Consider the following 27,071-nt stretch of genomic DNA (forward strand, 5'->3'; position numbering starts at 1 on the left):
TTGCACAAAAATGTATTAAATTATTCAGTGGGGGAAACAGATTTTGATTTCCAAAACAAGTATTTTGTTTATAACCTCTAGTAGAAGTTTTAACATTTTTAGTACTATTTGAAAGTACTGTCCCATTCCCCTAACTTGTCTCCATGGTTCTGACCTCATCTATCATCAATACATAGCCCAGTAACCAGACTTATACCATTAAAGTACACGTCAGGCGTGTCACTCCTCTGCTCAACAACAGTGAAAGTACTCCTCATCTCAGCAGAGTCGAGTTCAAATTCTAACAATGGCCACAAGGTCTTGCAAAATCTGGCCCCTCCTCCAAGTTCCCTGACCTCATTCTTTGACCTCTCCTCTTGGCTAAATCTACTCCAGCCACACTGGCTTTCCTGCTATTCCTTAGATATACCTGGTGGGCACCCTTTTAGGGACACCATTCGAACTATTTTCTGTGCTTGAAATGTTCTGTCCCTTAGAAAGTTTCATATCTCCTGTGCTATCTCTACCACCCAGCCTGGGTCAGATGTCATCCTCCCAATGAGGTCTTTCACAGACGCTCCATTTATATCTGAAATCTGTCTTCCAGGCTACCACCCTGGTAACCACAATCCCTTACTCCCTTTTCCAGTTTTATTTTTCTCCATAGCATTTATCACCATCTAATATGCTACACAGGGCCCCTGGTGGTGCAGTGGTTAAGAGCTCAGCTGCTAACTAAAAGGTTGGCAGTTCGAATCCACCAGCTGTTCCTTGGAAACCCTATAGGACATTTCTACTCTGTCCTATAGAGTCACTATGTGTCGGAATCGACTTCACGGCAGCAAGTTTGGTTTTTTGAACATGCTACTTGGGGTCCCTGGGTGGCACAAATAGTTTGCACTCAATTACTAAACTAAAGGTTAGTAATCTTGAGTTCAAACCCACCCAGAAGAGCCACAGAAGAAACTCCTGGAGCAGTTTTACTCTGTAACACATGGGGTTGACATAAGTTGGAATTGACTGTATGGTAACAGGTTTTGTTTTTTTGGAACGTGCTACAGAAACACTTGCTCATTATTGATTTTATTTATTGTTTGTATATCCTCGCTAGAATGACAATTTCATGAAGACAAGGGTTTTTATTTATTTATTTTTTTGTTTTGGTTTATTTAGTTCCTAAAGAATCCCTAGAATGTAGAACATGTCCTGACAACAGTTAAGTGTTTGATAAATATTGATCACTAGATAAGTGAATAAATGAATAAAAAATACCACTTTTTGAATCTTTACTATGTAAGATAGTTTGTATACACTTTGCACGTCTTAATTTAACCCTTATGAGGTAGGTCCTAACATATTTCTCATTTTACAATTGAAGAAACTGAAGTACACAGAGGTTGTGTTACTGTTGCAAAATACATAATAGAATTTTAAAGTAATTTCTCTGCTCAAAACCAATGACTAATTTACCATTGTCTACTGGTTAAAGTATATATATTTTTTAGCTTTGCATTCAAAGCCACTCAGCAAACTAACCCCTCATCATCTTCTCAGCTGATGGTCCCCTACTCTCTTCCAATTATACTGGGAAGTTCTGACAAAGAGAAAATTAAATGATGCTGATTAAAAAAGATTAAGAAGTAGCACAGCTACTTTTGAGTGAGCTTTTAAAGTGCACCAGGTATTATGTGAAAGCCGTTATATATATTAGCTCATTGAATCCCCACTACAACCATGTGAGGAGACAGAACCTTAGAGAAATTAAGTCATTTTTCCACGTTCACACAGGTAGTCAAGAACTGGGTCTTTAATTTGACCTGGGACCCTCTGGCCTTAAACTCCATTACCTTAACCACACATTAGACTGTGTTAGAATTAACTATCGCATGATGCCAGCTACACAACATTCTGGGAGAAAAATGGCCCTACTTGGGACGAAGGTTCTTGTCTTATTTTCCTAATGCTGCAGTAACAAAAATACCTGGCTTTATAGAACAGGAATTTATTTTCTTACAGTTCTAGAGGCTCAAAGTCCAAGTCAGTGTCTCGGCCACGTCTGTTTCTTCCTTGAGCCTCTCTCCTAGCTTCTGGTGTCTCCCAGCAATCCTTGGTTTCTTGGCATTCCTTGGCTTATAGTTGATCATCATATGGCATCTATCTTCCTCTGTGTCTCTGGGTTTTTTCTGTTATTAGTTTTTTATAACTCAGAAGAAATTAGGTTTGGGATCTACCCCATACTGGCATGTCTATACTAACATAACAAAAGAAAGCCCTTATTTCCAGATAGTATCACATCCCGAAGTACTAAAGCCAGAAATTTAACACATATTTAGGGAGGACATAATTCAATCCACAACAGTCAGACATAGTGGTCGGGAAGGCTTTGTAGATACAGTGAAATGGAAAGGTACCTTGAAGCAGAGGAAGGGATTGGAAAAATAGAAAGGAATGGAGAAAGAAAAAAATACCTATAAATACCTTGATTATAGTCAAGTCTATGTCCTCCGTTTTTACTACAAAGTAGGACCTTTGGCCCTAATAATTACTTGACTCTAAATTTTTGAAAGAGTAAGTCAGTGACATTAACAAACATTATGGGCTGATGGGGGTAGTCTCCCCCTTTGATTGCAACTTTGCAAGTTTCACAAAAACTAACCGCCTGAGACCTTGCCTCCCTGATAAATTCCATTTTGATTTTTTCATCCTTCTTGACTCTCTTTGTGCCAAAATTGTATTTTTCCAAAGTTGTTTTCAAAAGTGTTTTTGTTCTGATTTAATGGGCTCAGTTTTCAATGTTTGGGCTGAAACTGAGGAGGTGCTTTATGAAAAGTGAATGCATTTGAATGGTGAAGTTTCCTGTGAACAGAAATAGAGTATTGTTCCACTCTGAAGCTTCTAAGGGCCAGGCCTCTTATTTTCCTTCTAGATTTCCTTCCAGCGTCTTCTTTAAAACTTTTCAAAATGATATCAAACAGTGTTCTTCTTCCTCTGAAATAGAGCCCTTTCATTTGTAGGTAGGCTGATGGTGTGTGGATTATCAAGTAGGGACAACCAAGACTATTGTTCTTGTAAAATATATTAAATGAAATAGCAAGAAAAACTTCCTTTCAGCTACTCACTATGAAATGCCTCCTTTGTATCTAGAATTCTTAAAATCAGACAGAGTCACAAGAAAAGGTAGCCCATAAATAACTGGCTAGTGAGTTCATCTTCATATATCTTTCAAGGGAGGGGACGGTGCTAGAAAAAAAAAAAAAAAAGGAGAAAAAAGGAAACAACAGTTATTGATCAATTATTTTGTGTTAAGTAAAGCCCTGTTTACATACTTTATATATTTTATGGATTCAATCGTGTACCGCGAAAATACGTGTTGGAGTCTTGACTCTTATACCTGTGAATGTGATCTTATTTGGAAATAGGATTTTCTGTTAATGAAGCCATATCAGTGTTTTAAACCAAACGACTTGAGATATAAAAGAACAGATTAGACACAGAGAGAAGCAAGCACAAATGGAGAAAGATCAAAGCCACGTGAAGATGGCCAAAGAATTGAGGATGCCAGGACTATAGAAGCTGAGACAAGGATCTTCCCCCAGAGTTAACAGAGAGAGAGAGCCTTCCCGTATATCTGGTGTTCTGAATTTGGACTTCTAGACTCCTGAACTGTAAGAAAATAAATGTCTGTTCTTTAAAGCTACCCTCTTATTGTATTTCTGTTACAGTAACACTAGGAAATTAAGACCACATGCCTTTAGTCATTTGGTCTTCAGAAAGCCCTGTAAACAAAGTATCTTATCTCCTTTCTACAGATGAAGAAACTGAGGCATCTTACTTAAAATTTTGCTGAGTAGCAAGGTCAAGGTTTGGATTCAGGTATTTCTAGTAGTGATAAGCCACATCATTAACCTTGTCAACTTAGTATTGTTCTAAGAGATGATCATTTTTGAAGGTTTCTGCTTCTTATAAGAGATATAAGAGAACTGGATGTTTTGTAAATGTTGTACAGACAGAAAAATAAGCATTTGTTGAACATCCAACAAGCACGCATTGAATATCTAATTTACTCCTGTCTTATACATACTTTAGATCATGGGTTAAATTTCTCCCACAAAAAAATCAGTATTTCCTATATGTAGTAGAGTTAATAAATAAGTTAAGATACAATTAGTGGTCAGTTTTATAGCATAGGAAATAATATTATCTAGTATTTGTTCACTACTTGAGTTTTCAAATATTTCCCCATGCATCAGCTCATTGAATTCCTCAGCCTTTTATGAGATAGGTATTACTCAACCTCTTTTATTAATTTAAGGCTTAACAGAAGTTCAGCAGTATGAGTAAAATAACATAGTTAATAAATTATGGAGCCAGCTCTGGAACACTGTTCTTCAGCTACCAAGACGTAATTCTTCAGGCCATATAGGCTGACATTCTAATTAACTTATGAATAGAATCAGTGCAGTTTTACCAAATGCAAAGAGAACCCAGTCTCCATAGAATAGTATAGGGAATTTTTCCCACTCAAATTTTTTCATCCCTGGGTAGTGCAAATGGTTAAGCACTCTACTACTATTAAAAGGTTGGCAGTTTGAACCCACCCAGAAGTGTTTTGGAAGACAGGCCTGGCCATCTGCTTCCACAAGGCCACAGCCTTGAAGACCCTATGGAGTAGTTCTACTCTATAATACATGGGGTCACCGCAAGTTGGAATCGACTGAACGGCAACTAACAGCAACAACAACAGCCTTACAGAAAGATTTTCTTTATGTTGCTACATATATTAGAAGCTGATCTCTTGTGATTCCTACTTCAAACTCACATTTGGATCATCAGATTTGGTATGTGTAGGCACTCTCCTTAATATTTTTAGTTCACCTTTCTTTTACAGTTTGCAGTTTGGTTTATACCTCTCTCGACTAAAATCACCAGCTGGGTTGGAATTTTCTGCAATAAACTTGGCTTCTCAGAATCCATACCCTATATATTTAGGCCAGCTGTGGACCCTGTGGAGCAGCGGATAGAACCAAAAGCACTAAATGGAGGTAGAAATCCTCAGAGGAGGGTTATAACAGAGGAGAGATTGAGCTGGGTTTTGAAGAAGAATGGGTAGGATATGAGGAGATAAGAGGCGGGACATGTGGAGGGAAAGGAGGAAACAGGAAAATGAAAGGAGCAAAGGCTGAGTGAGCACAGTGTCCATGGAGAAAGAGTAAGAGGCAAAAGATTGTCCATTAGATTCCAAAGGTGTTACACTGCAAACTTATGTCTATTCTGTTTTCAGCTCTTGAATTGTTTGCAAGTACACATACACATACACACACACATGCATACACAGATGCAGCTGTTACTAAAGGTACATAGAATTTTCAGTCTTTAGTTAGAAGAAAACTACATGACTATGAAAGGCTTCAGAGGATTTTGTAAAGATGCAATCATTCCAAGTAATCATTCTAGTAAGCACAGTTTTGTCAATTTGCCATTATAATCAAACTACAAGAATGCTAGAGTAAATACAGTCTTTACTATGTTAGAAAGTTCCAAAGTCACTGTCTTTAAAAATAAAGTAGGGTCATCTCCAGAAAATAGTTGCCAAAGTCATGTTTTGATGTATAATTCTCATTAGTAATGTCCTAAAGAAATCATACTTAATTGATGCCATCAATTACCTATTTGACACGTTAAGATACACAAAGATACAGAAAGAAAGAGAAGAAGGCTAGCAGTTATTGACCACCTACTAAGTGACAACAACTGTGCTTACCAGATAATTTGTGTAGTATTACGTTCCCACCACAGTCCTACCTTGTAAATATGATGCATATTTATAAAATGACAAACTGAGAAACACAGGTTAAATATTGTGGCCAAAGTTCGGCACCTAGCATTTTTTGGAACCAGACTTTAAGTTCAAGTCTGTTCATCTCTAAAATCCATGATCTTTGCACATTTTCAATTGCATGATAAGATTAGCCAATAGGTACGTATTTTTTAATCTGGAAGATGCATATATAGGTCCAGAAATATGTATACCATGACCTTGCTTTAAGAAGTTGTTAATTCATTCCTCCCTTCCATTCATGTATTCATGAACTTAGTCAAAAGTAAGATATTTAGAGCAAATATTTTTATTTTTGCTTGAATTCAGAGATGAAATACACTGGTATAAATACATAATAATGTCTTCCTTTTAAGCATTATAAAATTGATTCTAGAAATTGTTTTTACAAACTATAACAATAAAAATACTTGTGCGCCCACTGTGTTAGTCAGAATAGGCTTACTTCTATAATGAAAAATCCCAGTCGTCAGTGGATTAACACAACAAGAGTTTATTCTCTTACTTCACAATTCAAAATGGTAAATAATTAAAAAAAAAATGTGTGGGGAAGGGCTTTTGATACATAAAATTTTTCAGGCACCCAGCCTCCTTCCTTCCTGGAATTCTACAATCTTCAGTACATGTACTCCAACAGGAAGAGACCATGTGTAAGGTATACAGGACAAGTAACCACTACACACATCATTTCCAGGAATATTGTGTTAGCCAGAACTGGTCACATGGTTGTACCTCCATGCAGAGAGGATGAGAAATATATTTCTAGTTAGACATATGTTTTTTAATAATAATTCTAAATTATAAAAGAAGAAAATGAATTTTTGGTGGTCTTTAAGTCATCTCTGCCACTTTCTGTCCTTTTGGTCACTAAATATCCAAACACACCTATATTAAGTTCTATTGCTGTGTAACAAATTATGACAAACTTATAGCCTTAAAACCACTATGTCAAAATCTATGTGGGTCAGAAGAAGTCCCAGCTCAGCTTATCTGGGTCTTTGTTCAGGATCTCACAAGGTTGCAATCAAGGTGTGGGCCAGGGCTGAGTTCTTATTTGGAGACTCAACAGGGGAAGAGTCTACTTCCAACCTCTCTCAGGTCATTGGTGGGATTCATTTCCTTGTGGTTATATGATTGATGACAGCTCATTTCTTCAAAGCCAGCAATGAAGAGAGAGAGACTCTAGACTGTTTCTGCCAGGAAAATAGTCTTCTAAAATGTAACAAAATCATGGGAGTGACTTCTCGCCACTAATGTCACATATAATCATGAGAGTAAGAGTCTATTACATTTGTTATAGTCTATTGTTTAGAAGTAAGTCACAGGTCCTTCCCACACTTAAGGGAAAGAGACTATAAAAGGACGTGAACAACAGGAGGTGGATCTTGGAGCCCACCTTAATGTAAGTCCGCCAGAACATATGTCTTCCATTAACAGAACACGATCAGTTCTTCCTCAATGAAGAAAATCAAAAGTTCCATCCAGTTACTGAATCTAAATTAAACTTCAGGATTTCTAGGTTAAGTGTCATCCTTGCCATCAGATCTGAATATGATTACTCTGGGTCAAGCAACTTACAAGCAAAAATATAAGCAATCTGCTTCTCCATGCCAGCACACATATCACAAAAATATAATATTGAACTGAGTCCATGATGAACACAATAAAAAACTATGTTAAAAACATAGGAATAAAACATCCACAGCAGACACTGGTCAACAACACTTATGGGATCCTGTTGGGTAGATATTATGAAGATTGTCTGTCCTGGGAGTAGAAAAGTTCCTTAATTAGGCACCAATTCTGATTTCTCAGTAGAGGTGGGACCTCCATAGGCCATCATGCTATATTGTCCCAGTCTCTGCCCACTTCTTCTTCCAGAGCCACCTTGGACACATTGGAAGTAGGCATGGATTAGCATGGGGAATTCCTTGGTGATAAAGGGAGGCTAAAGCTTTTCTTTTGCTCTCAACTAGTCAGGGATCGAAATTCAGAAATATTTTCTTTCAAAAGCTTATTAGACTTCTGTTCTATTGGCTTCCTGTTGATTCTATGCACCAGGAAATACAAGAAAACTCTTTCACTAAACATAGTTTTAAGATTTGCTTTATTTCTTCTTCTGTTTTATCTCCCTGCCCTCACACACACCTCTCTTTCTCTCCCTTTTAGCTTAATGGTAACTTGAAACTATCAAGATTGAGTGAGCAGTCTACACTTAATCTGATTGTTATTGCAATGCATGGTTCTAACTGGCTTTTGTTTTTCAAAGGCTTTACCAATATTATTCCCTGCTGTTTGAAATCTATAGTATTCTTCTAATTTAAGGTCTCACATTTCTAGACAATTGTTTTTCATTTATGCTTGGAAACAAGCCAATTCATTCCTGAAGTAATTTCTCTCTTATGCACTTTAGCACGGTCTATAACTACCAATACACACACCTAATAATCAGTTTTATAACTTTTCCCCTAGAGCTACAAGTTGTTTTATCGCAATGTAACTTGCCCACCACCTTTCCAGCCCATAACATATATTTCCTTGCTACCTACTGCCTAACTGCTAACTCAAAGTCTCATATAGATATATTAAGCTGTTCCCTATTTCTGGCATTATATATTCAATCAGTCAGTTAGATCAGGAAAATATAAAGCACTTTAGATATTTTGAACAGAATATTATTTAATACAGGATTCAGAGGCTTATAAAATCATTAAAATAGTTGAGATTGTTGAGGATTCAGATTATTACAAATGGATTTACATATCACTTGGCAAGACTTAATCTTCTTCCAGAAAGTGTTAGTGTCATGGGATGGAAAAGACAGAATTATATGGCACATAAGAAGTATTTGTTGAATTAATCAGTCACTATAACCTATCTTCATCCAAGAAACTTGGGGATGAACTTGAAGGTCAGGATATCTGCTAACTGACATGCAAAATTAACCAAATTCCATTCACGGGATCTTCAGTATAAACAGAACAAATATGAAGTAAAGACAAAACAGTATATCTTGTGATTAGGTCACTCCTAGTCCTTGGTATTTTTATGAGAGCATGATTGCATTGATGTATTTTTTGCCAAAGGGAAAAACATGCTTGATCTCATCTTAAGTATCTTCATACTAATGAGCCAGAGGAAGCTTTTCAGTCTTTGTGGGCTAGCAGTTTTACCCAACTGAACAAAAAAGAAAGAAAGGATGGCTTGCAGGCTTAAAGAATCTCTAAGAGCCCACACTGCCGGAGATCAACATTAAGCTAACCTCACAGGGAAGGAAAACATTGTATGTTCTTTATATCTATAGAAACATTCCGCCACTTATCTGTCAGTTTGTCATACTATGGTGGCTTGCATGTTGCTCTGATGCTGGAAGCTATGCCACTAGTATTTCAAATACCAGCAGGGTTGCCAATGGTGGACAGCTTTTAGCAGAGCTTCCAGACTAAGAGAGACTCGAAAGAAGGACATGACAGTCTAATTCTAGAAAAAATGTCAGTGAAAACCTTATAAATAGCAGCAGAACATTGTCTGATATAATCCGGCAGATGATCTCTTTAGGTTGGAAGGCGCTCAAAATATGACTAGGGAAGAGCTGCCCCCTCGAAGTAGAGTTGATCTTAATGACATAGATGGAGTCAAGTTTTTGGGACCTTCATTAGCTAAAGTGGCGTGAATAAAAATGAGAAGAAACAGCTGTAAACTTCCATTAATAATCAGAATGTGGAAAGTATGAAGTATAGATCAAGGAAAATTGAAAATCATCAAAAATGAAATGGAACACAAAAAGATTGATATCCTAGGCATTAGTGAGCTGAAATGGACTGGTACTGGCCATAATGCTTGAACAATCCTATGGTCTACTATGCCGGGAATGACAAATTGAAGAGGAATGGCATCACATTCATCTTCAAAAGAACATTTCAAGATCTATCCTGAAGTACAATGCTCTTAGTGATAGGATAATATCCATAAGTCTACAAGGAAGACAAGTTAATATGACTATTATTAAATTCACCCACCAACCATTAATGTCAAAGATGAAAAAATTGAAGATTTTAGACTTTTGCAGTCTAAAATTTATCCAACATGAAATCAAGATGCATTGATAATTACTGGTGATTGGAATGTGAAAGCTGGAAACCAAGAAGGATTGGTAGTTAGAAAATATGGCTTTGCTGATAGAGACAGTTGTCGGAGATTGCATGATAGAATTTTGAAAGACCAGTGACTTCTTCATTGCAAATTCCTTTATTCAACAACTTAAATGGTGACTACATCTGCTGAAAGAGACTATGGAGAAGCTCAATATCATCAGTCAGAACAAGGCCAGGGGCCAGTTGAGGAATACACCATCAATTGCTCGTATGCAAGTTCAAGTTGAAACTGAAGAAAATTAGAGCAAGTTCACAAGAGCCAAAATATAACCTTGAGTATATCCCACTAGAATTTAGAGATAATTTCAAGAATAGACTTGATGCATTTAACACTAATTACTGAAGCCCAGACCAGTTGTGGAATGACATCAAGGACATCATACATGAAGAAAACAAAAAAGTTATTAAAAAGAGAGTAAAGAAAGAAAACACAAAAATAGATGAGACTCTGAAACTTGCTCTTGAACCTAAAGTAGCTACAGCCAACTGACAGTAAGAGATCCATATTTGTGCCCATTCCAAAGAAATGTGATCCAACAGAATGCACAAATTATTGAACAATATCATTAATATCAGACGCAAGTAAAATTTTGCTGAAGATAATTGAAAACCTATTGCAGCAGTACACTGACAGGGAACTTCCAGAAATTCAAGCCAGCTTCAGGGGAGGATGTGGAATGAGGGATATCATTGCTATTATCAGATGAATCTTAGATGAAAGCAAAGAATATCAGCAAGATGTTTGTTGTTGTCAGGTGCCATAGAGTTGGTTCTGACTCACAGTGACCCTACGTAAAACAGAATGAAACACTGCCTGGTCCTGTGCCATTGTCACAATTGTTGTTATGCTTGAACCCACTGTTGCAGACACTGTGTCAATCCATCTCGTTGAAGGTCTTCCCCTTTTTCACTGACCCTCTACTAGCAAAATGTTTACCTGTGTTTTATTGACTATGCAAAGTCATTCAACTGTGTGGATCATAACAAATTATGTATAACACTGTGAAGAATGGGAATTCCAGAACACGTAATTGTGCTTATGCAGGATTTGAAGCACTTGCTGATGAAGATCAAAGACCACAGCTTTCAGTACGGATTATACCTCAACATAAAGAAAACAAAAATCCTCACAACTGGACCAATAAGTAACATCATGATAAACGGAGAAAAGATTGAAATTGTCAAGGATTTCATTTTACTTGGATCCACAATCAACGCCCATGGAAGCAACAGTCAAGAAATCAAAGGACACGTTGCATTGAGCAAATCTGCTGCAAAAGACCTCTTTAAAGTGTTGAAAAGCAAAGATGTCACCTTGAAAACTAAGGTGCACCTGACCCAAGCCATGGTATTTTCAATCGCATCATATGCATGCAAAAACTGGACAATTAATAAGGAAGACTGAAGAAGAATTTACATTTTTGAACTGTGGTGTTGGCGAAGAATATTGAATATACCATGGACTGCTAAAAGAATGAACAACGCTGTCTTGGAAGAAGTATAACCAGAATGCTCCATAGAAGCAAGGATGGCAAGACTACATCTTACATACTTTGGACATGTTGTCAGGAGAGATCAGTCTCTGGAGAAGGACATCATGCTTAGTAAAGTAGAGGGTCAGGAAAAAAGAGGAAGACCCTCAAGGAGATGTATTGACACAGTGGCTGCAACATTGGGCTCAAGCATAACAATTGTGAGCATGACGCAGGACCGGGCACTGTTTCATTCTGTGCTGCATAGAGTCGCTATGAGTTGGAACCGACTGGATGACACCTAACAACAATGCAGAACCTATCTGTACATAGACCAAGAGGCAGTTGTTTGAACAGAACAAGGGGATATTGTTGTTAGGTGGCATGAAGTCATAAACGAAAAAAAAGAAAACCTATTGCCTTAGACTTAATTATGACTCACAGAAACCTCATGGGAAAGAGTAGAACTGCCCCATATGGTTTCCAAGGAGCAGCTGGTGGATTCAACCTGCTGATATTTTTGTTTGCAGTCGAGGTCTGAACCACTATGCCACCAGGGCTCGCCTATGTAAAACAGAAGGAAATACTGCCCAGTCCTCTGCCATCCTCATAATTATTGTATGCTCGAGCCCATTGTTGCAGCCACTGTGTCAATCCATTTCGTTGAGCATCTTCCTCTTTTCCACTGACCCTATGCTTTATCAAGCATCATGTCCTTCTCCAGGGACTAGTCCCTCCTGACGTGTCCAAAGTGTGTGAGATGAAGTCTCACCATTCTTGCTTTTAATGAGCATTCTGGCTGTACTTCTTCCAACACAGACTTATCTGTTCTTTTGGCAGTGCATGGTATATTCTATCTTCTTTAACAACACCATAATTCAAAGGCATCAATTCTTCTTCAGTTTTCCTTATTCATTGTCAAGCTTTCACATGCATATAAGATGACTGAAAATACCATGGCTTGGGTAAGTCACACCTTAGTCTTCAAGGTGACATCTTTGCTTTTTAACACTTTAAAGAGGTATTTTGCAGTAGATTTATCCAATGCAGTACAACATTTGATGTTTTGACTGCTACTTGCATGACTGTTGATTGTGGATCCAAGTAAAATGAAATCCTTAACAATTTTAGTTTTTTCTCCGTTTATTATGATGTTGCTTATTGCTCTAGTTGAGAAGATTTTTGTTTTCTTTATGTTAAGGGGTCATCCATACTGAAGGCTGTAGTCTTCATTCTTCATCAGTAAATGCTTCAAGTCCTCTTCACTTCCGGCAAGCCAGGATGTGTCATCTGCATAACACAGGTTGTTAACGAGTCTTCCTCCAATCTTGATGCCACATTCTTCTTCATATAGTCCATTTTATTGGATTATTTGCTTAGCATACACATTGAATAAGTATGGTGAAAGGATACAAACATGACACATATCTTTTCCAAATTTAAAACCCTCGGTATCCCCTTGTTCTGTTTGAATGACTGACTCTTCATCTATGTACAGGTTCTGCATGAGCACAATTAAGTGTTCTGAATTTCCTATTCTTCTCAATGTTACCAATAATTTGTTATGATCCACACAGTCAAATTCTTTGCATAATCAATGAAACATAGGTAAACATCTGTCCGATATTCTCTGTTTTCAGCTAACATTCATCTAATATCAGCAATGATATCATTCATTCCACGTCCTCTTCTGAATCCAGCTTGAATTTCTGGCAGTTCCCTGTCGATGTATTGCTGCAACCGCTTTTGAACTATCTTTAGCAAAGTTTTACCTGTGTGTGATATTAATTATATTGCTCAATTATTTCCGAATTCTGTTGGGTCCATAGACCATGATCCTTAGACTATTTAAAGACCATTTTCTACCTGAAGAAAGAGCATAGTGTAGTGAGAAAGTTTTGGTTTACAACAGACATAGCTTCAAGTCCTAATTCTTCTATTCCCTACCTTTTGCTCTTCAATATTTTTCTTAAACTTCATCTGTAAAATAGAAAAAAACAATGGTGTTGGTAATATTTAACATGACAATGAATGCCTGGAAAACACCCATTACAGTCTACGTACTCAATAAACAGTTGTTGTTGTTAGGTGCCATCAAGTTGGTTCCTAGTCATAGCGACTCTGTGTACAACAAACTGAGACACTGTCTAGTCCTGAGTCATCCTCACAATCGTTGTTATGCTTGAACCCATTGTTGCAGCCACTGTGTCAATCCATCTCCTTGAGGGTCTTCCTCTTTTTCCCTGACCCTCTACTTTACCAAACATGATGTCCTTCTCCAGGTATTGATCTCTCCTGATAACATGTCCAAAATATGTGAGACGTAGTCTCACCATTTTTGCTTCTAAGGAGAATTCTGGTTGTACATCTTTCAAGGCAGGTTTTTTCTTTATTTTGGCAGTCCATGGTATATTCAATATTCTTCGCCAACACCATAATTCAAAGGCGTCAATTTTTCTTCGGTCTTCCTTATTCATTGTCCAGCTCTTGTGTGCATATGAGGCAAATGAAAACACCATTGATTAGGTCAGCTGCACCTTAGTCTTCAAGGTGACATCTTTACTTTTGAACACTTTAAAGAGGTCTTTTGCAGCAGATTTGCCCAATGCAATATGTCTTTTTATTTCTTGATTGCTGCTTTCATTAGCATTGATTGTGCATTCAAGTAAAATGAAATTTTTGACAACTTAATTTTTTTCTCTGTTTATCTTGATGTTACTTATTGGTCCAGTTTGAGGATTTTTATTTTCTTTATGTTGAGGTGTAATCCATACTGAAGGCTGTAGTCTTTGATCTTCATCAGTAAGTGCTTCAAACCCTCTTCACTTTCAGCAAGCAAGATTGTGTCATCTGCGTATTGCAGGTTGTTAGTCTTCCTCCAATCCTACTGCCCTGTTCTTCATATAGTCCATCTTCCCAGATTATTTGCTCAGCATACAAATTGCATAAGTATGGTGAAAGGATACAACCCCGACATATACCTTTCCTGACTTTAAACCATGCAGTGTCCCCTTGTTCTGTTTGAATGACTGCCTCTTGGTCTATGTGCAGGTTCCTCCTGAGCACAATTAAGTGTTCTGGAATTCCGATTCTTCCCAATGTTATCCATAGTTTGTTATGATCCACACGGTGGAATGCCTTTGCATAGTCAATAAAACACAGGTAAACATCTTTCTGGTATTCTCTGCTTTCAGCCAGGATTCATCTGACATCAGCAATGATATCCCTGGTCCCGAGTCTTCTTCTGAATGTGGCTTAAGTTTCTGGCAGTTCCCTGTTGATATACTGCTGCAGCTGCCTTTGAATGATCTTCAGCAAAATTATACTTGCATATGATGTTAATAAATTGTTCGATGCTTTCCGCTTTGGTTGGATCACCTTTCTTTGGAATAGGCATAAATATGGAACTCTTCTAGTCGATTGGCCAGGTAGCTGTGTTCCAAATTACTTGGCATAGATAAGTGAGTACTTCCAGCGATGTATCCGTTTGTTGAAACATCTCAGTTGGTATTCTGTCTATTCCTGGAGACTTGTTTTTCACCAATGCCTTTAGGGCAGCTTGGACTTCCTCCTTCAGTACCATCGGTTCCTGATTATATTCCTTATTCATTATGCTGCCTCCTGAAACAGTTGAATGTCAATCAATTCTTTTTGCTATAGTGAGTCTGTATATTCCTTCCATCTTCTTTTGATGCTTCCTGAGTCATTTAATATTTTCCCCAAAGAATCCTTCACTATTGCAACTCGAGGCTTCATTTTTTTTTTTCAGTTCTTTCAGCTTGAGAAATGCACAGTGTATTCTTCCCTTTTGGTTTTCTATCTCCACTTCTTTGCATATGTCATTATAATACTTTACTTTGTCTTCTCGAGCTGCCCTTTGAAATCTTCTGTTCAGCTCTTTTACTTTATTATTTCTTCCTTTCTCTTTAGCTACTCGAGGTTAGAGAGCAACTTGCAGAGTCTCTCTTGACATCCACTTTGGTCTTTTCGTTCTTTCTTGTCTTTTTAATGACCTCTTGCTTTCCTCATGTATGATATCCTTGATGTCATTCCACAACTCATCTGGTCTTTGATCATTAGTGTTCAACGAGTCAAATCTATTCTTGAGTTGGTCTCTAAATTCAGGTTTGATATACTCAAGGCTGTTCTCTGGCTCTGGTGGACTTGTTCTAATTTTCTTCAGTTTCAACTCGAAGTTGCATATGAGCAATTGATGATCTGTTCTGCAGTTGATCCCTGGTCTTGTTTTGACAGATGATACAGAGTTTTCCATAGTCTGTTCCCACAGATGTAATGGATTTGATTTCTGTGTATTCCATCAGGTGAGGTCCATGTGTATAGTAGCCCTTTTATGTTGTTGAGAAAAGGTACTTGAAATGAAGAAGTTGTTGGTCTTGCAAAATTCTATCATGGGATCTCTGGCATCATTTCTATCACCAAAGCTATATTTTCAACTACTAATCCTTCTTCTTTGTTTCCAACTTTCACATTCCAATCACCAGTAATTATCAATGCATCCTGATTGCATGTTTGATCAACTTCGGACTGCAGATGTTGGTAAAAATCTTCAATTTCTTCATCTTTGTCCTTAATGTTTGGTGTGTAAGTTTGAATAATAGTCATATTAACTGATTTTCGTTGCAGGCGTATGGATATTATCCTATCACTGACAGCGCTATACTTCAGGATAGATGCTGCAATGTTCTTTTTTGACTATGAATGCAACCCCATTCCTCTTCAAATTGTCATTCCTGGCATAGTAGATGATATGATTGTCCAATTCAAAATGGTCAATACCAGTCCATTTCAGCTCATTAACTGCTTGAATATCAATATTTATGCATTCCATTTCATTTTTGATGATTTCCAATTTTCCTAGATTCATATTTCATACATTCCATGTTCCAATTATTAATGGATGTTTGTAGCTTTTTCTTCTCATTTTGAGTCGTGCTATATCAGCAAATGAAGGTCCTGAAAGCTTGACTCCATCCATGTCAACTCTTCCCCAGTAGTATTTTGAGTGACTTCAAACCTGAGGGGTTCATCTTCTGGCACTATATCAGACAATGTTCCACTGCTATTCATAAGGTTTTCATTGGCTAATTCTTTTCAGAAGTAGACTGCCAAGTCCTTCCTCCTAGTCTGTCTTAGTCTGGAAGCTTAGCTGAAACCTATCTTCCATGAGTGACCCTGCTGATATTTAAATATTTGAAGCATAGCTCCCAGCATCATAGCAACATGTAAAGCCCCCACAGTGCGACAAACTGACAGATGTGTAGGGGCAATGAACAGTAGCTGCTTTTATTATTGAGCTCTTCAAATTTTACTGCCAATTGTATTGCACACATATCAATTCAATCACCATGCTACACCACCATTAAGATTCATGAAAAAAGATACAAATATAATGGTTTATATCTGTACTCAATGTTGCTCTTTCTATTTGCATCTTATCTTTTTCCTCTCAAATAAAATTTATTTTGTTTGTTCACCCTTAAACGACAATGGAGATAAAAACAATCACAGTATCTATGGTCCAGAATAATTTGGTTAAAAAAAAAGACCAAGAAAAATCATAGTGTACCATACATGAGACCAACTCTCTTTATTGAACCATGACAAAAAACATTGGGAGTAAAATAGACAATTATTTATAAAAAAATAGGAAAGGATATATTGAAGTAAGAAATAAGTCTTTTGTAGATTTGTCAGACTCCTGACATCTAATTGTGTTGATGAGTACCAAGCCTACTGAATCATGGAGTCTACAAATAGAACATCAATTTTTCATTATTTTGACTGGGCTTGCCCTTCATTACACTCTTGGGTCAATTTTTTCAAATAAGAAACCAACAACTTTTATCAGAAAATACTAACGCAGAAAATATAAATGTCTAATTGATGAGAAATCCAAGCTTCATCATATTAAAGTGGGCTTCTTTCCATTAGTCTACAAATGTGCTATTTGTCACTTCCTACCTTATTTCCTTTATTATCAAACTTCTTATAAAAGCAATTTAGACTTATGGCCTCAGCTTCTTCACACATTTCTTATCTCTTGTATTATCTCTTCTCTCTTATCGATTCTGCAGAAACTCTTTCTCAGAAAGTTACCCATGCTTTCCCAATCACCTAAACCAATAATTTTCCAGTTTTTCAAGCTCCTTCTGAAACTATTCTGATCTTTGGAACTTATGATATTGTTCTTTTCTGGTCATCTTCCTACAATTGAAACTATGCCTTCTCAATCTTTGTCAAGTTTACATCTTTATATCTTTGTTCTTTTTCCAGAAAGTAGGCATACGTCCATATACTTTTGTCTATGCTTCTCTTTCAGTCTGAATCTCTCTCTCTGTCTCTCACTCCTTCTCTTCTCTCTCAGTTAACATGTCATCTACACTCAATGCTTTTATTTTTACTTTCGTATAGACGAAACTAGAAACTACAACTGTCAAACTTCTTCTTTTGCTATAGACCTACATTTCCAATAAATTTCACATTAACTTCACCTGAATCACTTAACAGTAACTGACACAAAATTTGTCATTTCTTTCCTGGCACTTTTGCCTCCAAAGTGGCATGTTTCACAACTCTTTGAGACATTCCCAAGCAGTTGTGTTAAGTCTATATTGGTTGAGGTTCAGGTGGGGTTTCATTACCCCTCTCTGCATATGATACCTTCTTTAAGGCATTGCAGGTGTCCTGCTCTCTTAGACGGCATGTTGTTCATAGACATTGAAATCCACAGACCATGTCTATATCAGTTACATTCTACTGTAGTTTTTGTTAATAAACTTTATTCTTTAGAGTGCTGTCTAGTCATCTAGTGCTTCTATAACAGAAATACCACAAGTGGATGGCTTTAACAAAGAGAAATTTATTTTCTCACAGTCTAGTAGGCTAGAAGTCCAAATTCAGGGCATCAGCTCCAGGAGAAGACTTTCTCTCTCGTCTCTGGAGGAAGGTCCTTGTCATCAATCTTCCCCTGGACTAGGAGCTTCTCTGCGCAGGAACCCTGGGTCCAAAGGACTCATTCTGCTCCCAGCACTACTTTCTTGGTGGTATGAGGTCCCTCCTCTCTGCTTATTTCCCTTTCCTTTGATCTCTTGTAAGATAAAAAGTGCAGGCAATATTCCAGGGAAACCCCCTTTACATTGGATCAAACATGTGACCGTAGTAAAGGTGTTACAATCCCACCTTAATTCTCTTTAATATAAAATTACAATCACAAAATGGAAGACAGCCACACAATACTGGGAATCATGGCCTAAAAAAGTTGACACATATTTCTAAGGGACACAATTCAATCCATAACAAGCACTTTTAGGTGAAGAGAAATTGTGCAGAAAGTACAGAGTTGTCATATATTTCCCTACCTCCTGCATAATCTTCTTCTGTCATTAGTATCTTGCATTCCTGTGGTCCTTTTGTTACTACTGATAAACCAATATTGATATTATTCACTAAAGACTGTGGTTTGCATTAGGCTTTACAGTTTGTACTGTGCAGTCATAAGGGTTTTGACAAATACAGAATGTCATGTGTCAAACATACAGAATAGTTTCACTGGCCTAAAAATGCCCTGTGTTCAACCTATTTATTCTTCCCCCCCTTTTCCCCTCTCTGGACCCATGACAATCACTGATCCTTTCATTGTCTCTATAGTTTTGCCTTTTTCGGAATATCATATAGTAAGAATCATATGGTACGTAGCTTTTTCAAATGGGCTTCTTTCTTTTAGCAGTATGCGTTTTAGCTTCCTCCATGTTTTTTCATGATTAGATAATTCATTTTTTCTTGTTATTGAATTATACATTCTAACATACTTTGAAACAGTCCCTTACTCATTCTTGTTCACTCAGTTCACAAATATTGAGTGCCTACTCTAAATAACTCATTGTACTAAATAATGTCCTTCTCCAGGGACTGGTCTCTCCTGATAACATGTCCAAAGTACATGAGATGAAATCTCTCCATCCTCTGTTCTGAGGAGAATTCTGGCTGACTTCTTCCAAGATGGATTTGTTTGTTCTTCTGGCAGTACATGGCATATTCAGTATTCTTTGACAACACCATAATTCAAATACATCAATTCTTCTTTGGTCTTCCTTATCCATTGTCCAGTGTTCAAATGCATATGAAGCAATTGAAAATACCATGGCTTGAGTCAGGCACACCTTAGTCCTCAAGGTGACATCTTTGCTGTCTTCCAAATTTCTTAGCATAGATGAGTGAACACTTCCAGTGTTTCATCCGTTTGTTGAAACATCTCACTTGATATTCCAACAATTCCTGGAGCCTTGTTTTTTGCCAATGTCTTCAGTGCAGCTTGGAGTTCTTCCTTCAATTTATTGGTTTGTTAATCATATGCTGCCTCCTGAAATGGTTGAACATCACTCAATTCTTTTTGGTATAGTGACTCTGTGTATTACTTCCATCTCTTTTTGATGCTTCCTACATCGTTCAATATTTTCCCAATAGAATCCTTCAAAATTGCAACTCGAGGCTTCCATTTTTACTTCAGTTCTTTCAGCTTTAGTGTGTTCGTTTTTGATTTTCTAAATCCAGGTCTTTGAACATTATAATATTTTACTTCGTCTTCTTGAATCATCCTTTGAAATTTTCTATTCTGCTCTTTTACTTCATAGTTTCTTCAGTTAACTTTAGCTACTCTACATTCAATAGCAAGTTACAGAGTCTCTTCTGACATCCATTTTGGACTTTTCTTTCCTTCTTGTCTCTTTAATGACCTTTTGCTTTCTTTATGTATGATGTCCTTGATGTCATTCCACAACTCGTCTGGGCTTCAGTAATTAGTGTTCAGGGCATCAAATCTATTCTTGAGATGGTCTCTAAATTCAGGTGAGATATACTTAAGGCCATGTTTTGGCTCTTGTGGACTTGTTTTAATTTTCTTCGTCTTCAACTCGAACTTGCACTTGAATGATTGATGGTCTGTTCCACATTTGGCCCCTGGCCTAGTTCTGGCTGATGATATTGAGCTTCTCTATCATCTGTCTCCACAGATGTAGTCGACTTGATTCCTGTGTATTCCATCTGGTGAGAGCCACCTGTATAGTCACCATTTATATTGTTTAAAAAAGGTATTTCCAGTGAATAAGTTGCTGGTCTTGCAAAATTCCATCATGCAATCTCCAGCATCGTTTCTATCACAAAGGACATATTTTCCCACTACTAAAACTTCTTTGTTTCCAACTTTTGCATTCCAATTACTGGTAATTATCAATGCATCTTAATTGCATGTTGCATAATATCAGACTGCAGAAGTTGATAAAAATCTTTAGATTCTTCATGGTTGGCATTAGTGTTTGGTATGTAAATTTTAATAATAGTCATATTAACTGGTCTTCCTTGTGGACTTACTGATATTATCCTATCAGTGACAGCTTTGTACTTAAGGACAGATCTTGAAATGCTCTTTTTGACAATAAATGCAATGCCGTTCCTCCTCAGTTTGTCATTCCTGGCTTAGTAGACAATATGATTGTCTGATTCCAAATGGCTAATACCAGTACATTTCAGCTTAGTAATGCTTATGATATCTATCTTCAAGCTTTCCATTTCATTTTTGACAACATACAATTTTCCTAGATTCATACTTTGTACATTTCACATCCTGATTATTAATGGATTTTTGCAGCTGTTTTTTTTTCATTTTGAGTCATGCCACATCAGCAAATGAAGGTACCGAAAGTTTTACTCCATCTGCATCATTATGGCTGACTGTACTTTGAGGAAGCAGCCCTTCCCTGGTTGTATTTTGAGTTCCTCCAACATGAGGGGCTTATCTATCTGTGCTATATCAAACAATGGTCCACTGCTACTCATAAGGTTTTTACTGGTGAATGCTTTTAGAAGTAAATCACCAGGTCCTTCTTCTTAGTCTGTCTTAATCTGGAAGCTCTGCTGAAACCTGTCCACCACGGCTGGCACTTCTGGTATTTAAAACACCTTAATATAGCTTCATGAAGCTATATTAAACAGCTTAATATAGCTTCCAGCATTACAGCAACACACATGCACCACAGTATGACAAACTAACTGACAAGCGCCATTTCTTAGATCCCCCAAAACACCTTCTTTACTACCTTATTGGCTTATATATAATAATAGTTGCCTTGTGGTAAACCATTTATGTATCTCCACAATACTCTGTCTTAAGGATATGTATATACTTTATGTATTTGTTATATCTTCTGTAGTAGCTGGTTTCTCATAATTAATGAAAAGTGTACTTGTCGAAATTAATTGAAAGTCACTAGAATATTTGCTCGTGATGTTTATCAAAATTTGTTGGATAAGCAACCTGATACTTTAAAGAAGAGAGCTGACAACAGACGCAGGAATTCTTCGGTGATGTACCTGACTCTTTTAACAAATTATTCTTTGGTCACAGTATTTATGCTCTCAAGAAAAACGCTAATTCAGTCTATGTTTGGGGAAAATTATGTTTACTTATGCAAGACTGGGTAAAATACTTACTTGATCAAACTTTTTCTTCACAGTGATTTCAAAGTAAATTAGTTCTATGAAATAGCATTCAGACAGTAGGGTTCATACTAATATTCTTTAAGTGTAAACATTATTTTTAAAGTCAATATTTATTAATTAAGTTTCTCATTTTCTGATTCTAACTAAATATGTTCCTTGTAGAAAATCTAGAGAAGAGAGATTTTAGAAAAAAGAGTCAGTCCAATTTCCCTGACAATAACCTTCCTAAATCCCTATTAAACTCTCCCAGACACAGAAAAGAAAGATAACATGACTTTATGAAAGCTAAAGGGATTACTAACTTAATCCCAGAATCGGAGAGGAAATTTTATTAACTACTTCTATTGAAACAAATTGAAATGTGCAGCTGGAGTTCCATCCACTCATGTAATGCTGGATGCCAATTGCAACAAGAGGGAATGTTTTCCTGTTAAAGTAACATTTCCTTATGTTTTTGGGAGGGACCTATTTAGAGTGTACTCTGTTAACTCCGCTTATTCACTCCTCCCTGTGGGATGCACTTGCTTTCTTCTTCCGTTAGCCTTAGGTCTTATGGAGGTGGCAATGAGTGGCGGAGGTTTGAGGTTGTTCTACTTTGCCAGGGACTTGGTAGGTCTGTTTAATTCAGGGTAAAATAATAGCAAGCCCACTGGGCTGCAGACCTAAATCCACATTCTCAACCAATTTTATTACTAAAGAAGTGAAATTTTAATCTCAATATGCCGGAATTCTACATCTATCTTCAATTGGTTCAGAAATCAAGCAGAAAAAAAAAAAAAAAGTGTTAAATAGCGGCTCCCTTAAAATAGCTAGGAAGACATTTTGTAGCCCTTTCCCGGCGTTCAAAGTCACAGTCTGTTTTGTAGCAGTCAAAAAACTGGGCTTCTTCTCCAACTGGTGTCACCCTATTCAGAAAATGCAAAACCAAAAACTATAAACAACAGTGAGGAACTGGGATAGGGATTTGTTATGCGGCTGGCATGATATAGTCCTTCCTAAGAAGAGTAGTAGGGGAGGAAGAGATTACATTTTATCCAAGAAAATCTCCTATGTGACGATTATTTAGTCACTGTCTTAGTTATCTAGGGCTACTATAACAGAAATACCACAAGTGGATGGCTTTAACAAGAGAAATTTATTCTCTCACAGTCTAGGACGCTAGAAGTCCGAATTCAGGGTGCCAGCTACAGGGGAAGGCTTTATTTCTCTGTTGGCTCTGGGGAAAAGTCCTTGTCATAAGTCTTTCCTGCTGGAGGTGATTCTCAGCGCAAGGACCCTGGGTCCACGAACGCTGTCTGCTCCCAGTGCTTCTTTCTTGGTGGTAGGAGGTCCCCCTGTCTCTCTGCTCACTTCTCTCCTTTATTTCTCAGAAAAGATTGGTTTAAGACATCACCTAGTGTTGTAGATTGAGTCCTACTCATTAACATAACTGCTTCTAATCCCGCCTCATTTACATCACTAAAAAAAAAAAAAATTGTCATTGAGTCAATTCCAACTCACTGAGGTAGGATTTGGAACACGTAAGAAAATCACATCAGATGACAAAATGATGGACAGTCACACAATACTGGGAATCATGGACTACCCAAGTTGGCACACATTTTTGGCTGACACAACTCAATCCATAATAGTCACTGTTCACTGGACTATAAGAAGATAACCTGCTGTTGACATGACTGACACCCAGCTAGGCATAGGTTAGAACCCAGGACAGGACATACAGGGTGTCTTTTGGTAAATACTGGGTTTGGGTATAAATCTTACTTTCAAAAATTAGTAAAACAAAAACCTTCAAATAAATGGACAATTGTACTAAAACAAAATGTGCAGTAATTAGAGTAATGAACTTAGGGATCATAGAAAAAATAACATAGAACAAGGTGAAGAGAATATTTTCAACAAGATTCATTGCTAAATGACTTTCAAAAATTATTTATGATAGGCACCAATTTTATGTTTTCAGTTATTTAGTTAATTTTAGAACTCCGTTAGGCAGATTTTTACAAGAAGACATTCTCTAAAAGAAGAACACAAAATCTTAAGAAAAGACAATACAATGAAATTAAAAGTATGATGGGTTAGATAGAAGAATCTTTTATTTTTATAGAGAGGAAAACAATACTATAGAAGATTCTAAGTACAGAGAATATATACCAGAAAAAAAAAAACAAACAAAAAAGAAACTCATTTCCATCAAGTTGATTCTGACTCATAGCGACCCAATAAGATAGACTAGAACTGCCCCATAGGGTTTCCAAGGAGTGGCTGATGGATTCGAACTGCCTGCCTTCTGGTTGGTAGCTGAGCTCTTAACCACTGAGTCACCAGGGCTCCATACTGGAAATATTCTCTACAGAATGTAAGTGTTCTTTTGGGAAAATATAAGAACAATTAAAAGATTAAAAAAAAACAAAACAATGACACGTGTTTTTTTAAGGTCCTAAAGTTGAAAAAGACCTAAGCCTGGAACTTGAAAGCGTTCATAAAAAAATGAATGAAATGATTCACAGCTAGGCAGACTTTGGTAAATATTTGAGTTATAAGGTTAAAGCAAAAAGAAAAAAAAAACCTACACTCAGAAAGCAACAAACAGCAACAGATGGAAAAATCAGCTCATTCTCATACTTCTCTGAATCACTAAATATTAAAAGACAAAAGAACAAGACTTTCAAACGGAGTAAAATATCAGTAACCAAAGAATGTTATACCAACCAAGTTGTCATTTATACCTGAAAACAATAGAAAAAATTTCAAATAATTTGCAAATCTTATGAAAAGAGTTAAAAATATATATCGTAAAAATGACCTTAAAATTACTAGAAAATGTGCTTCAATTGACTGAGAGACAAATCAAAATTAGAAATAGCATAATGGAAGACTTGTGGTTATAAAGGATTTGTGGGTCTTCCCTTGTTTCGTATGTACTCCAAACTCTGTAGGAATTGAGGGCATGTTTTTTCAGAGTTTTCTGCACTTTGGCAAAACGCTTAACCCTATTTTGGTTTTATTTTTTTAGTAGTATTAGCGACTGTATTCCTTAATAAGCAAGCTCTACGCTTCATATGCCTCATATCATTTAAAACAATTATTGATGCTGTCCTTTTTCATCATTTATTCACCACGGACACAGTGCAAGAAATATTGTCAAACTATTTGTTAATTTTTTGCTTTTTTCTCCCACAAAACCAGGTAGTATTGGGATATTATGGCCATTTTCATAATCAAGGAAACTGAAAAATAATTTTCTGCAGCTATGAAACACATTGGAGTTAATTGGGTCATTTAAAAAATGTCAATATAGAGGGACAAATTCCCCAGCATCATTCATCCACTGTATATTTTGAGAACTCACTATATGCCAGGTGTTATTCTAGACTTTAGGACTACATCTGTGGACACAATAGGTATGATGTCCTTTTAAGGAACTTTATACAGCTTCTCCTCACTTATTGACTATCTTATTTGATATTTTGCATTTATGATGATAGTGAAAAATCTACTGCCCATTATTTTGCACATTAATGACATACATATGGCAGTAACGAACGCCAAGGTGCTGGCTTCCATAATTAAGGTTATGTGTCAACTTGGCTGGGCTATGATTCTCAGTGGTTTGGCAGTTACATAATGATGTAATTTGGCAATTATGAAATGATGTAGTCATCCTCTGTTTTGTGATCTGATGTGGTCATCCTCCATTTTTACATAACTTTGTTTTCACATAATGACTCAGCCTTTGGAACCTAATCATGTTGATGAGCGAGGACAGGGTATAGTCTAGTGAATGATGTAGATAAGTACATTGGTAATTGCAATGAAATATAAAGAGTATAATATTCCAGATGAGCACAAGTGTTTTCAGAACATCAGGCTCCTATTACTAATCTTTTGTTGATTTGTTTTTGTGTGTGTGTATGCTAAAATATCAGTATATGGAGACTGATTTCAACCATGGAAAATAAAGCAATGAAAATGTGTAAGAAACAGTCTTAAATGTTAATGGTGGTCATCCTCTGGGTAGTAAAATGAAAGATTTTTGTTTCACTTTCTTCTTCTTCAGTGTTTTCCAAAATGTTTACATTGAGACTGTTATTCTAAAGTCAGAAAACTATACATATAAGCATTTGTCTCCGTCAACTTACGGAGATTAAAAAATGTGATACACTAGGAAGTTTAAGGGTGTCATTTTTCCCCATCCTTTTTATTTGGATGTCTTTTCCAAGTTCCTGAGATGACCGTGTATCAGTTTAAAATAGGGAGCAAAAAACCAAAAGCAAAAACTTGTATTTATAATAACATATTGAAGAAAACGTGATAAAATATGTATTTTTTATATTTTCAATTGTAGATACATATGCATGCCTGGTTTTTATCCTTTTAATAATTTTACCTGAGGATTTAAAAAAAAATTTTTGATTAAAACAAATTAAAATGTCATTTAGAGTATTTTCGTACAATGTATTTGTATAGATAGGCCATGATTTAATCTACTATTTACTATGTAGATGTGTGTTCCTAGAGGTTGCAAACCATTAATATGCTCTCTGCTGACCAAGGGTTTGGTGGTACAAATTCACCCAGAGATGCTTCAAAAGAAAGATCTGGCCTGCTATTTCCAAAAGATCCAGTCATCTAAAACCCTATGAAGCATGGTTGTACTCTGACAAACATGGGGTTGCATGAGTTGGAACCAACTCGACAGCAACTGGTTTGTTTTTTCTTTTTGGTTAGTGATAACTTTATCACTATTACACATAGCAATCCCATAAGCAGTTTGTACTTAAACTTTCATCTGGATCTCAGAATATTTCTTTGTTATGGATTCCCAGACCTAGAAAAACTGAATTAAGTGATATAAACTTTTAATCCTCTTGAAAAACAGCCAAGTTACGTTCTATAAACGTCACATGGATCCTGGCTGAAAGCAGAGAATACCAGAATGACATCTGCCTATGTTTTATTGACTATGCTAAGGCGTTAGACTGTGAATCGTAACAAACTATGGATAACATTGTGAAGAATGGGAATTCCAGAACACTTAATTGTGCTCATGAGGAACCTGTACATAGAACAAGGGGATATAGTGTAGTTTAAAACCAGGAAAGGTGTGCATCA

Source organism: Trichechus manatus, unplaced genomic scaffold (genome assembly GCF_000243295.1).
Source record: "Trichechus manatus latirostris isolate Lorelei unplaced genomic scaffold, TriManLat1.0 scaffold00218, whole genome shotgun sequence".
NCBI classification, from domain to species: Eukaryota; Metazoa; Chordata; class Mammalia; order Sirenia; family Trichechidae; genus Trichechus; species Trichechus manatus.